Below are 14,514 nucleotides of genomic sequence, written 5' to 3' on the forward strand. Positions count from 1 at the left end.
ATTTCCACTAAGATCAGGAATAAGACAAGGCTGCCCAGCCTCACCACTCTTATTCAACTTAGTTTTGGAAGTTTTAGCCACAGCAATCAGAGAAGAAAAGGAAATAAAAGGAATCCAAATCGGAAAAGAAGAAATAAAGCTGTCACTGTTTGCAGATGACATGATACTATACATAGAGAATCCTAAAGATGCTACCAGAAAACTACTAGAGCTAAGCAATGAATTTGGTAAAGTAGCAGGATACAAAATTAATGCACAGATATCTCTGTCATTACTGTACACTAGTGATGCAAAATCTGAAAGTGAAATCAAGGAAACACTCCCATTTACCATTGCAAGAACAAAAAATAAAATATCTAAGAATAAACCTATCTAAGGAGACAAAAGACCTGTATGCAGAAAATGATAAGACACTGATGAAAGAAATTAAAGATGATACAAATAGATGGAGAGATATACCATGCTCCTGGATTGGAAGAATCAATATTGTGAAAATGACTCTACTACCCAAAGCAATCTACAGTTTCAATGCAATCCCTGTCAAACTACCACTAGCATTTTTCACAGAACTACAACAAAAAATTTCAAAATTTGTTTGGAAAAACAAAAGACCCTGAATAGCCAAAGCAATCTTGAGAAAGAAAAATGGAGCTGGAGGAATCAGGCTCCCTGACTTCAGACTATACTACAAAGCTACAGTAATCAGGACAGTGTGGTACTGGCACAAAAACAGAAAGATAGATCAATGGAACAGGATAGAAAGCCCAGAACTAAACCCACGCTCATATGGTCAACTTATCTTTGATAAAGGCAGCAGGAATGTACAGTGGAGAAAGGACAGTCTCTTCAATAAGTGGTGCTGGGAAAACTGGACAGGGACATGTAAAAGTATGAGATTAGATCATTCCCTAACACCATACACAAAAATAAGCTCAAAATGGATTAAAGACCTAAATGTAAAGCCAGAAACTCTCAAACTCTTAGAGGAAAACATAGGCAGAACACTCTATGACATAAATCACAGCAAGATCCTTTTGGACCCATCTCCTAGAGATATGGAAATAAAAACAAAGAGAAACAAATGGGACCTAATGAAACTTCAAAGCTTTTGCACAGCAAAGGAAACCATAAACAAGACCAAAAGACAACCCTCAGAATGGGAGAAAATATTTGCAAATGAAGCAACTGACAAAGGATTAATCTCCAAAATTTATAAACAGCTCATGCAGCTCAATAGCAAAATAAGAAACAACCCAATCCAAAAATGGGCAGAAGACTTAAATAGGCATTTCTCCAAAGAAGATATACAGACTGCCAACAAACACATGAAAGAATGATCAACATCATTAATCATTAGAGAAATGCAAACCAAAACTACAATGAGATATCATCTCACACCAGTCAGAATGGCCATCATCAAGAAATCTAGAAACAATAAATGCTGGAGAGGGTGTGGAGAAAAGGGAACCCTCTTGCACTGCTGGTGGGAATGTGAATTGGTAGAGCCACTATGGAGAACAGTATGGAGGTTCCTTAAAAAACTAAAAATAGAACTACCATATGACCCAGCAATCCCACTACTAGGCATATACCCTGAGAAAACCATAATTCAAAAAGAGACATGGACCAAAATGTTCACTGCAGCTCTATTCACAATAGCCCAGAGCTGGAAACAACCTAAGTGTCCATCATCGGATGAATGGATAAAGAAGATGTGGCACATATATACAATGGAATATTACTCAGCCATAGAAAGAAATGAAATTGAGCTATTTGTAATGAGGTGGATAGACCTAGAGTCTGTCATACAGAGTGAAGTAAGTCAGAAAGGGAAAGACAAATACCGTATGCTAACACATATATATGGAATTTTAAAAAAATGTCATGAAGAACCTAGGGGTAAAACAGGAATAAAGACACAGACCTACTTGAGAATGCACTTGAGGATATGGGGAGGGGGAAGTGTAAGCTGTGACAAAACGAAAGAGAGGCATGGACATATATACACTACCAAACGTAAGGTAGATAGATAGTGGGAAGCAGCCGCAGAGCACAGGGAGATCAGCTCGGTGCTTTGTGACCGCCTCGAGGGTTGGGATGGGGAGGGTGGGAGGGAGGGAGATGCATGAGGGAAGGGATGTGGGAACAGATGTATATGTATGACTGATTCACTTTGTTATAAAGCAGAGACTAATAAAAAAATAAAAATAAAAATAAATAAATGAATAAAAAAAGATAATTAAGATATAAATACTTATTAAGTAGTTTGGATCTAATTACTTAAAATATGGAACTGTTGCATATTTCATTATATATAATGAAATATAATTCACGTGCCATACAATTTTCTCCTTTAAAGTATACAATTATTAGTTTTTACTATATTCACGGATTTGTGCAATCATCACCAAAATTTATTTTAGATGATTCTCATCATCTCTTGAAGAAATGCCATACCCACTATCAGTCATTCTTCATTTCTCCCCAGCTTCCAGCAATTACTAATCTACTTTATGTCTCTATAGATTTGCCTATTCTGGATTTTCTATCTAAATTGAATCTTTTAATATGTTGTCTTTTGTGACTAGCTTCTTTCACTTAACATAACATTTTCTAGGTTCATTCATGTTGTAGTGTGTATCACTATTTCATTATATTTTATTCCTGAATTATATTCTATTATTGTTAGGTACATTTATTTTATCCATTCATAATCTGATGGGCATTTGGATTATTTCCATTTTATTCCATGGAGTGAAGCTGCTATGAACATTTGTGTACCAATTTTTGTGTGAACATATATTTTTATTTTTATTGAGTATATAGAGTGAAATTAATGAGTCATGACTCTATATTTACTTATTTGAGAAACTGCCACGTTGTTTTCCAAAATATTGCATCATTTTGTATTCTCACCAGCAGTGTATCAGTGTTCCAATTTCTCCACATCCTCACCAACACTCATTGTTATATATTTATTTGGTTAGAGCCACCCTAGTAGGTATAAACTGGTATCTCATCTTGGCTTTAATTCACGTCTCTAATGGTTAATGATCTCTTAATGTGCTTATTGGCAATTTGTATGTATTCAGAGAAATATATATTCAGATCCTTTACCCATTTCTTAATTGGATTGTCTTATTATTATTTAATTGTAAGGGTTTGGATACTTATATATAATCTGAACACAAGTCCCTTATTATACGTATGATTTGCAAATATTTTCTCCTATGTTGTCTGGTCTATTTTAATTTTCTTGATGGTATCTATTAAAACACAATTTTTTTTTAATTTAATGAAGTCAAATTTATGCAGTTTGTCTTTTGGTATCATATTTAAGAATGCTTTCTTTAATCCTGAGGTCATGGAAAATTTCTCCTATATTTTCTAAGTGTTTCATTGTTTAAACTCTTACATTTAAGTCTATGATACAACTTTGAGTTAAGTATGGTATGAGGAAGGGATTCAGATTTATTTTTTTGCATATGAATGTCCTGTTTCACCAACACCATTTGTTGAAATGAATTTTCCTTCCTTATTGAATTGTCTTGGCTCCCTTGTTAAAATCAATTGACTAAAACTGTGAGGGTTTATTTCTGTATTTCCAATTCTATTCCATTGACCTCCATATTTGTCCTTATACCAGTACCATGTAGGCTTGATTTATAGACAAAGTCTGTAACTTTGTAGTAAGTTCTGAACTCAGGAAGTGTGAATCCTCCATCTTTGTTCATCTTTTTCAAGATTTTTTTGTTTATTCTGGGTCCCTTAAATTTTCATATGAATTTAGGATCAGCTTGGCCATTTTTGCAAAGAAGTCAGCTGCAATTTTGATAGGAATTACATTGAATCTGTAAATCAATCAGAGGCATAATGGCTCAATAATATTAAGAGTTTCAACTAATGAATATGGGCTGTCTTCCCATTTATTTAGATCTTATTTAATTTCTTTCAATAGATTTTTGTAGTTTTCACAGAAAAAGTTTGTACTATTTTTGTTAAATTTATTTCTAAGTATTTTATTAGTTAAGTTATATTGTAAATGTAATTGTTTCTTAGTTCCATTTTTGGATTGTTCACTGCTAATGTATAGAAATATTATTGATTTTTAATATTGATCTTATATGCTTCATTTTTGAACTCATTTATTTCTTCTTATATATATTTTTTATTGTGGTAAGAACACTTAACATGAGATCTACTCTCTTAAGATATTTTTGACGGTACAAGACAGTATTGTTAACTACAGGCCCAATGGTATGTTGTAGATCTCCAGAACTTAATAATCTTGTATAAGTGAAACTTTATATCTGTTGAATAACAGCTCACCATTTCCTCCTTGCCCTGGTCCCTGGAAACCACAATTCTACACTTTGCTTCTATGTGTTTGACTTTTTTGTATACCTCATGTAAGTGGAATCATGCAATATGTTTCCTTCAGTGACCGGCTTATTTCACTTGGCATAATGTCTTCAAGGTTCATCTATATTGTTGCATATAGCATGATTTCCACCTTTTCTTAAGGCTGAATAATATTCCATTGTGTGTATATACACCTTTTCTTTGTCCATTCCTCCACTGATGGACATTTAGTTGTTTTCCATTATCTTGGCTATTGTGAATAATGCTGCAATTCACATGGGAATGCAAATAGCCCTTTGAGATATTAATTTCAATTCTTTTGGATAAATATCCTAAAGTGGGATTGTTGAATCACATGGCATTTCTGTTTTTAAGTTTTTGAGGAGACTCCATATTGTTTTCCATAATGACTTCATCATTCTACATTCCCATCAAGAGTATACAAGGCTTTTGTTTTCTTCAGATCTTCACCAACACTTGTTATTTATTACTGTTTTTTAATAATAGCTATCCTAAGGTATGAGATGATATCTCATTGTGGTTTTGATTTGCATTTCCCTGATGATTAGTGATATTGAGCAATCAATGCAATACCTATCAAAATCCCAGTGGCATGTTTTAAGACAGAAATAGAAAAGCAATCCTAAAATGTATATGAAACCACAAAGGACCTCAAATAGCCAGACCAATCTTGAGAAAGAACAAAGTGGAGGCATCACACTTCCTGATTTCAAAATACATTACAAAGCTACAGTAACTAAAACAGCTAGGTACTGACATAAAGACAGACATATACAGCAATGTGACAGAATAGAAAGCCTCTAAATAAACTCCTGAATTATATGGTCAACTGATCTTCAACAATGGTCCCAAGAATAAACAATGGGGAAAGGATAGTCTCTTCAACAAATGGTGTTGGGGAAAACTGAATATACACATGCAAAAGAATGAATTCAGATCCTTATTTTATACCATACACAAAAATCAACCCCAAATGGATTAAATACTTAACTGTAAGACATGGACATATAAAACTCTTTGAGGAAAACATAGGAGAAATGCTTCATGAAAATGGTCTTGGTAATGACTTCTTGAATATGATGTCAAAAGCACAGACAAAGAAGGAAAAACAGAAAAGTGGGACTATGTCAAACTAAAAATCTTCTGCATAGCAAAGAATATAATTAACAGTGAAAAGGCAACGTCTAGAATGGGAGAAAACATTTGCAAACTATATATCTAATTAGGGGTTAATATCCAAAATATATAAGGAACTCCTTCAACTCAATAGCAACAACTCTAAAACCTGACTGAAAAGTGAGCAAAACAGTTGAGTAGACATTTCTCCAAAGAAGACACACAAGTAGCAATCAGGTATATTTAGTTTGTACTTCTTTTTCTAAGTTCTTGGAGTGGAAGTTTAGGTTATTTATTTGTAATCTTTCTTCTTCTCTAATATAGGTGTTTAAGATTATAAATTACCACTTAAGTACTGCATTAGCAGCATCCCATAAGTTTTGGTATATTACATCTTCATTTTAATTTTCATTTATCTCAAGCTATTTTCTATTTTTCTTGTGATTTCATCTTTAAACCATTGTTTAGTTAGGAGGGTATTGTTCAATTTCCACACATTTGTGAATTTTCCAAATTTTTTTCTGTTACTGATTTCTAGTTTCATTCCATTGTAGTTGGAGAACATACTTTGTATGGTTTTAATCATTTAAATTTATTGAGGCTTGTTTAATGGTCTAGTATATGGTCAATTCTAGAAAATATTCTTAAGAAGAATGTGTGTTCTGCTGTTGTTTGGTGAATTATCCTATAGATGTATTAGGTCTAGTTTGTCATTCAGTCTTCTGTTTCCCTATTGAACTCCTGCTGGTTGTTCTGTGCATTATAGAATGTGAAGTTTCCAAGTATTATTGTCTATTTCTTCCTTTATCCTGTCAGATTTTACTTTGTATTTTTGGGGATTCTGTTTTAAGGCACATATATACTTTTTATATTGTATTTTCTTGATAGTTTGACCCTTTTATTAAAATAAAATGTCCTTCTTTGTCTCTAGTAACATTTTTTTTTTGTTTTAAAATCTATGCTGTCTAATATTACTATAGCCACTCCAGCTTTCTTATGGTTGTTGTTTGCATGATACATACATAATTTCCATCCTTTTATTCTCAAATAATTTGTATTTTTAAATATAAATGGCTTTTGTAGACAACATATAGTTGGATCTTGTTTTATCCAGTCTGACAATCTCTGTCTTTTGATTTGAGTTTCAAATCCATTCACATTTAATGTTTTTTATATAGTTTTTGATATAGTTGGATCTATATCTGCCCTTTACTTTTGATTTTATGTAACTCTCATGGGTTTTTTTATTCCTCTGTTCCTCCCTTACTTCATATTTTTGCATTAAGCAAATAATTTCTGATGTGACATTTTAATTCCTTGAATGAGTTTTTTATTATATTTTTTGAGTTATTTTCTTAGTGGTTTCTCTAGAATTTAACCATATTTATCTCAATTTATTATAATCTACTTCAGATTTATGCTTAATTCTGTGAGATATAGAACACTTACTCCTTTATAGTTGTATTTCCTCTCTTGCATTTTATGCTATTATTTTTATGTATGTATATTATATCTATGTATTTTATAAATCCAACAATGTATTGTTATAATTATTACTTTATATAATTTGGTGGCTTTTACAAAAGCAGGAAGAAGAAAGGAGAGCAAGTATTTATTTATGATGTTTGTTATATTAACCTTCTTATTTAACATATCTTGTTCTTATTATTTGTTCCTGTGGATTCATGTTGCCATCTGGTGTGATTTCCCTAGGATGACTGTGGTTTTAGCAGGGCTGTCTTTGACTTTCTTTTTCACCAATCTCTCTGTTAATCTGTGTGCCTCTGTTCGTACCACAACCAGTTGTTAGGCTCCAGTAATTGCAAGCACAGTTTTTGAGGCCAGTCTCTGTGGTTCTAATATTGATAAGGCTCTTATTAACTGTCATTTTCCCTCGTTCTCTCTAATAAACTAGTTGGCTTATGGTTTAGTTTATTGCTCTTGAAGCTCCCAGACTTTTCTTACTTCCTTGCCACTAAATATCCATTGCTTTTTAGAGTAACCTTAGGCTTGAACTTCCCCAAACTATGTTCAAAATAAAGTCATTTCCCTTGGGAGAGCTTCAGATATCTCTGATCTTATAATCTGCTCTTTCCCTAGGCACACTCTCTGAATAATGACTCAAGAACTGGGAACAGGTAATATGGCCTGCTTCTCTTGGAGTATCTTCCCTGATGTAAAAGCAGAATGCTGTGTAGGACAGTAGCCTTTTTTTTTTTTTTTTTTTGCAGTACGCAGGCCTCTCACTGTTGTGGCCTCTCCTGTTGTGGAGCACAGGCTCCAGATGCACAGGCTCAGCAGCCATGGCCCATGGGCCCAGCCACTCCGTGGCATGTGGGATCTTCCTGGATCGGGGCACAAACCCGTGTCCCCTGCATCGGCAGGCAGACTCTCAACCACTGTACCACCAGGAAAGCCCAGGACAGTAGCCTTTGATCTTCTCACCTTGTCTTTGCTAGCATGGAATTTTACCCTACAAATAAGCTGGATCAATGGATGTTGAGTTCCAATATTCTTCACCTGTCATGTTTGTCATAAAAGCTCTGTGTTATGAGTGGGACTGGTTGGAGACAGTGAACCCCTGTCTTCTCAGTCACACTTGCCTGGAATTTAGTCTCTGCAACACAGAGGAGGAAGATGATGAGAAATTCTCATAGCCAGGCTCTCCTGTAGAGATATCACAGTCTGTGTCTGAGAGTTGGAGAGAGGGAGCCTTGCATTTTTGACCCCATCCACTTGGAGTGTAGTTTGAATCACACTAAGCTGGAGAGCAAAGGGAGGAAGCAGGTTGTGGCTCAAGCGACAGACTCTTGTTGTTTGTACTGAGATTTAGTAGATTTTCTTGAACAAATATTTCCTTTCTTTCTGTACACCCTTAGGACAATTTTCATAAACTTCAAGTGGTCATATTTTCTGTAATTTTTACCTGTTATGATTGTCTCATTGGAGAGGGGGTCTGAGAGCTCCTAATGTTGCCATCCTGGATGTTCTCTGTTACTTTTGTCTTTTAGCCTCTGGCACCATGGAATAATTACTGAGACTCGAAGCATACCATGAACACAGAAAGATTGGGAGTCTTTAAAGACAAGTTACTAAACCTATTCCCATCTCAAACTTTACATCATTAAAATAAAGATAATGGTATACACCTCAATAATGTTTTTAGGATTAAATTAAATACAATTCTGAGTACTCCTGACACCTAAGGCACCAAAATAAACGTGACTATTTTTATCTCATATGTTTTTATGAGGGTAATGTATATGCTATATGTTATGTAAAATTCTGTAAATATTATTATAGCTTTTTCTTTTTTTTTTCTTTTTTTTTTTTTTTTTTGCGGTACACGGGCCTCTCACTGTTGTGGCCTCTCCCATTGCAGAGCACAGGCTCCAGACACACAGGCTCAGAGGCCATGGCTAACAGGCCCAGCCACTCCACAGCATGTGGGATCTTCCAGGACTGGGGCATGAACCCGTGTCCCCTGCATCAGCAGGCGGACTCTCAACCACTGCGCCACCAGGGAAGCCCTATTATAGCTTTTAAATATTTTTCATACTCTGCTCCATTTTGCTTCTTAATTCAATCTGATGATAGAGTAACTGATATTGAGTGTCCTGTTTGTAGAGACATAGGTGAATTCCTACATTTTGTGAAATTCAACATGTAGATATAAGTAGAAACCAGTAAAAGAATAAATGAAAATCAATGCTTCTGCTTCCCTTTAAGTCTGTGATCAAAGTAGAAGCCTCAGTAAATGATATTTCTTGGGGATTAAAACCCAATAGACGATAATTATCCAACATGACCTTGACCATCAGGTCTTCACATCTGGTAATTACTCACCAGGATTTTCTTAGCCTTGATCATTATTGTCTAATTTGGGTCCATTTAGAATTCCAAAGCCCAAGCAGCTTGAATGTATGAAAACCTGCTGTTTTATGACATGGAGAGCTCATTGCATTTCACTTTCTTAATTCATGTCAAACTTTCAAATGTTTTTACTTAGAAGAAGTAAACTACAGAGCCCTGAGTCTTTCTTAAAACACATTTTATCTATAAGCTCCAAAAAAATTTTCTTACATATTGTTTAGAATATGAATTGTTCGTGTTTTATTTCTTATTTCACTAACAAGAAACTTTCTAAGTCTAGTATTCAGAATCTATGACCCTAAAGCTAATACAACTTTTATTTTGTTTCTTACTGGCAATACAATTGGGATTATGTTGGAAAGGTTGACATGACATGATGTCTTTGAATTGCCTGTAAGCACTGTAATAATTCTTAGGCACTATTCAGAATTGGGGGGTAAAATTGAAAAACTAAGAAAGGAAATAAAGCCGAATATTAGTAAAATGAGGGGGAGAGGTATAGGAAGCAAAGGATACAAAGAATAAGATAAAGAATGAAAGATAAAGAGGAAATTCAAAAGTCAGTATAGCATAGATAATGATAATAACATTTGTGGGGTTTACAGAGTGTTGTGTATATAGTTTGCCTGCCAGTCTCCTACTTCTAGCAGGAAGCATTTAGCTGAAGAAAGAGGAAGCCACACCCACTCAAACTAACTACATCAAAAGGTGGTGCATTATAAAGATCCTGGGAAATAGCATAGAATCCATTTGTCAGCAATATCGTTGGGCTTCATGTGGACTGGAAAGATATAGTTTCTTCTCTCTGTCTTTGGGGACATTTATTCTTTTCTCCTTGTTTCTTTCTTCACACATTTCTTTCATTTAATTATGCAAACTGGTTATCTTTGTAAGCCCCTCAGTCTCTGCTCCTTCATAATTTCAGTCCATATGTGGCTAGCATGGACCCTTTTTTGCTGCACACTTCCCCATCTCTTCTTCTTAGATCACTGACTCAGAATCACTGGCTTAATTTCAAATTTCAGGTAGAGAGAATGTAATTGGCTGAATGTGTATAAGTTGTCTGCTTTTGGTCTAAGTACTATGGCTGAAAGGATGAAGTCTGCATTACGTTGGGCTGTTCTTATGAGGGTCATAGGTTGAACTGGTTCTCTAAGAAAAGAAGAGACATATTTACTTATCTATTATGTGCTATCTACTAAATTCCTTGAGGGAAAAGATCATGTCCTATTAATTCCTTTCCCCAGCACCTTGCACAGTTTTATTTTTTTGTTTGTTTTTTGTTTTTTTTTGTGGTACACGGGCCTCACTGTTGTGGCCTCTCCCGTTGTGGAGCACAGGCTCCGGACGCACAGGCTCAGCGGCCATGGCTCACGGGCCTAGCCGCTCCATGGCATGTGGGATCTTCCCGGACCGGGGCACAAACCTGTATCCCCTGCATCGGCAGGTGGACTCAACCACTGCACCACCAGGGAAGCCTGCACAGTTTTAATATGAACATTGAACAAAATAATCTTCACTTCAAGGGCAATTTGCATTTCTGTCTTTAGTGAGCAGTGCTATTGACACAAATGAAGAAAAAATTCCAGTCCCTACTTTTCTGATGGGTATCATCAAGGTAACTTGCCTTGAACAATGATTAACCTTTTTTGGAAAGTGAACTTTGTTGAGCAGACTTTGAAGATATTGTCCATACCTGGGAATGAAGCAACAATGACATAACACCTGTCCATTTTGTAGGCCAGTGTTCTGAAACTAGTTTTAGTAGTTGAACTTATGCTAAAATTTTACCCAGAATACAAATAAATAAAATATATAAAAATAGAACACATAGTCAAAGCAGGTGTAAAAGGTCAAGCTCTACCTATTAATCTTCTTTGTTCTGTTCATCATCCAACAGGCCTACCCCTAAACTAGAGGAACCTCTATGGAACCCAAGTGCTCCAGAGACCATTGCTTTTAGGTGAGAAGCAAGGAAATTTTATTCTTATTTGCTCAGTATTTGAGTACATTTATAATTTTAAGTACACAAAAATATGATACAAAAGATTTTGTGAAGACATAGAAAAGGGTTTTATTGTGTATTTTTTCCATTGCTGCAAGTTTCTTAGGTGTACAATTCAAAGATAGAAACTCATTTGTTCAATAAACTTTTAATGAGCATTATTTGCTACATTCTATGCTTGGCAGTAAAATATGAACAAGACAGAACCTCTGTTATCATGTGTCCATAGTCTACACTAGAACTATGTGAAATAAGAACATTTTAATTTCATTACACTTAATGCAATATAGATACCTTACTTAAAAGTATCAGTGGAAAGGAACTAGCAAACATTTCAGTACTCAGAGTAAGTTCAGGAGTTCATATTCTTCCACTCTCACCTTTCTCATGAAACATGGACTTAAGACATTGTTGGTATAACCATTGGCTCTTGTAGTTTCTGCTTGGAGCTTTTGATTTCTCTCCTTTTCTCCAATATGAATTGAAACATTGATTTCCCCCCAAAAAATGCAAAATATCTGAAAATGTTACAATGTACATCACTAGGTTAGTGTAACAGTGTTGTGCTGAAATGAAAAGAAATATTTCTGCTTATATTGAAAAATGTTATAGAACTTTTTAGTTGTGAGAATGCACTGTTGGAATAGAAAAATATTTTTATACTCAAATATGTTGTCTAAGACTAATGTATCTTCATAGAACTGTATACATTAGAACTAAAAGGGAACTTAGAATTCATTGTAGGCATTATGATTGCCTACCAACTATCCATTCATCATATCTGAATTTGCAACAGAATTCCAGTCTTGTTCAGGGTAGAAATGTGCCCAACTTCAGATAATGGAAGTACCATACCTCTAAGGGGCATTTAGAAACATTTGAGCATGTTTTAGAGTGTCAAAAGGGCTAAGAGATAATATTGACATTCAGTCCCTTTGGGTTGTAGATGCTACATGTCCTGGAATGTACAGAATTGTCCTGTATAACAAAGAATTTTCCAGCTTCAAGTACTAATAGTTTCCCCAGCAAGAAACTCTGGTTTAACCCAGTTCTGCTAATCATGTTACCCTCTTTGTCCAGCTAACTTTTTTTTTTAACATCTTTATTGGAGTATAATTGCTTTACAATAGTGTGTTAGTTTCTGCTTTATAACAAAGTTAAACAGCTAAACGTACACATATATCCCCATATCCCCTCCCTCTTGCATCTCCCTCCCACCCTCCCTATCCCACCCCTCTAGGTGGTCACAAAGCACAGAGCTGATCTCCCTGTGCTATGGAGCTGCTTCCCACTAGCTATCTATTTTACATTTGGCATTGTATATATGTCCATGCCACTCTCTCACTTCGTCCCAGCTTACACTTCTCCCTCCATGTGTCCTCAAGTATATACTCTATGTCTGTGTCTTTATGACTCTCCTGCCGTGAGGTTCTTCAGAAACATTTTTTTTTTTTTAGATTCCATATATATATGTTAGTGTACGGTATTTATTTTTCTCTTTCTGACTTACTTCACTCTGTATGACAGACTCTAGGTCCATCCACCTCACTACAAATAACTCAGTTTCATTTCATTTTATGGCTGAATAATATTCCATTGTATATATGTGCCACATCTTCTTTATCCATTCATCTGTCGATGGGCCCTTAGGTCGCTTCCATGTCCTGGCTATTGTAAATAGAGCTGCAATGAACACTGTGGTACATGACTTTTTGAATTATGGTTTTCTCAGGGTATATGCCCAGTAGTGGGATTTCTGGGTTATATGGTAGTTCTATTATTAGCTTTTTAAGGAACCTCCATACTGTTCTCCATAGTGGCTGTATCAATTTACATTCCCACCAACAGTGCAAGAGGGTTCCCTTTTCTCCACACCCTCTCCAGCATTTATTGTTTGTAGATTTTTTGATGATGGCCATTCTGACCAGTGTGAAGTGATACCTCATTGTAGTTTTGATTTGTATTTCTCTAATGATTAGTGATGTTGAGCATCCTTTCGTATGTTTGTTGGCAATCTGTATATCTTCTTTGGAGAAATGGCTATTTAGGTCTTCTGCCCATTTTTGGATTGGATTGTTTGTTTTTTGATATTGAGTTTCATGAGCTGCTTGTAAATATTGGAGATTAATCCTTTGTCAGTTGCTTCATTTGTGAATATTTTCTCCCATTCTGAGTGTTGTCTTTTCATCTTCTTTATGGTTTCCTTTGCTGTACAAAAGCTTTGAAGTTTCATTAGGTCCCATTTGTTTATTTTTGTTTTTATTTCCATTACTCTAGGAGGTGACTCAAAAAGAATCCTGCTGTGATTTATGTCATAGAGTGTTCTGCCTATCTTTTCCTCTAAGAATTTTATAGTGTCTGGCCTTACATTTAGGTCTTTAATCCATTTTGAGTTTATTTTTGTGTATGGTGTTAGGGAGTGTTCTAATTTCATTCTTTTCCATGTAGCTGTCCAGTTTTCCCAGCACCACTTATTGAAGAGACTGTCTCTCTTCCATTGTATATTCTTGCCTTCTTTATCAAAGATAAGGTGACTATATGTGCGTGGGTTTATCCCTGGGCTTTCTATCCTGTTACATTGATCTATATTTGTGTTTTTGTGCCTGTACAATATTGTCTTCATTACTGTAGCTGTGTAGTATAGTCTGAAGTCAGGTACCTGATTCCTCGAGCTCCGTTTTTCTTTCTCAAGATTGATTTGGGTATTCGGGGTCTTTTGTATTTCCATACAAATTGTGAAATTTTTTATTCTGGTTCTGTGAAAAACGCCATTGTAGTTTGATAGGGATTGCCTTGAATCTGTAGACTGCTTTGGGTAGTATGGTCATTTTCACAATGTTGATTCTTCCATTCCAAGAACATGGTATATCTCTCCATCTGTTTGTATCAACTTTCATTTCTTTCATCAGTGTCTTATAATTTTCTGCATACAGGTCTTTTTTCTCCCTAGGTAGATTTATTCCAAGGTATTTTATTCTTTTTGTTGCAGTGGTAAATGAGATTGTTTCCTTAATTTCTCTTACAGATTTTTCATCATTAGTGTGTAGGAATGCAAGAGATTTCTGTTCATTAATTTTTTATCCTGTTACTTTACCAAATTCATTGATTAGCTCTAGTAGTTTTCTGGTAGCATCTTT

At 35.1% G+C, this 14,514-nt stretch overlaps 1 protein-coding gene across 6 annotated transcripts in view; it reads left to right on the forward strand.

Annotated features, from left to right (window-relative positions):
- The window catches only part of NAALADL2 (N-acetylated alpha-linked acidic dipeptidase like 2), a 1,532,395-nt gene that overhangs the window by 281,562 nt on the left and 1,236,319 nt on the right, over nt 1-14,514 (forward strand). For 5 of the 6 annotated variants that reach the window (XM_081235898.1, XM_081235896.1, XM_081235895.1 and 2 more), the window contains one exon: nt 11,273-11,335. The exons of the other annotated variant lie outside the window; for it this stretch is intronic. The gene's annotated coding sequence lies outside the window, so the exon portion shown is untranslated. The remainder of the gene's footprint in view (nt 1-11,272; nt 11,336-14,514) is intronic. 6 annotated transcript variants of the gene reach the window in all.

Source organism: Mesoplodon bidens, assembly GCF_964165515.1.
Source record: "Mesoplodon bidens genome assembly, chromosome: 5".
NCBI classification, from domain to species: domain Eukaryota; kingdom Metazoa; phylum Chordata; class Mammalia; order Artiodactyla; family Ziphiidae; genus Mesoplodon; species Mesoplodon bidens.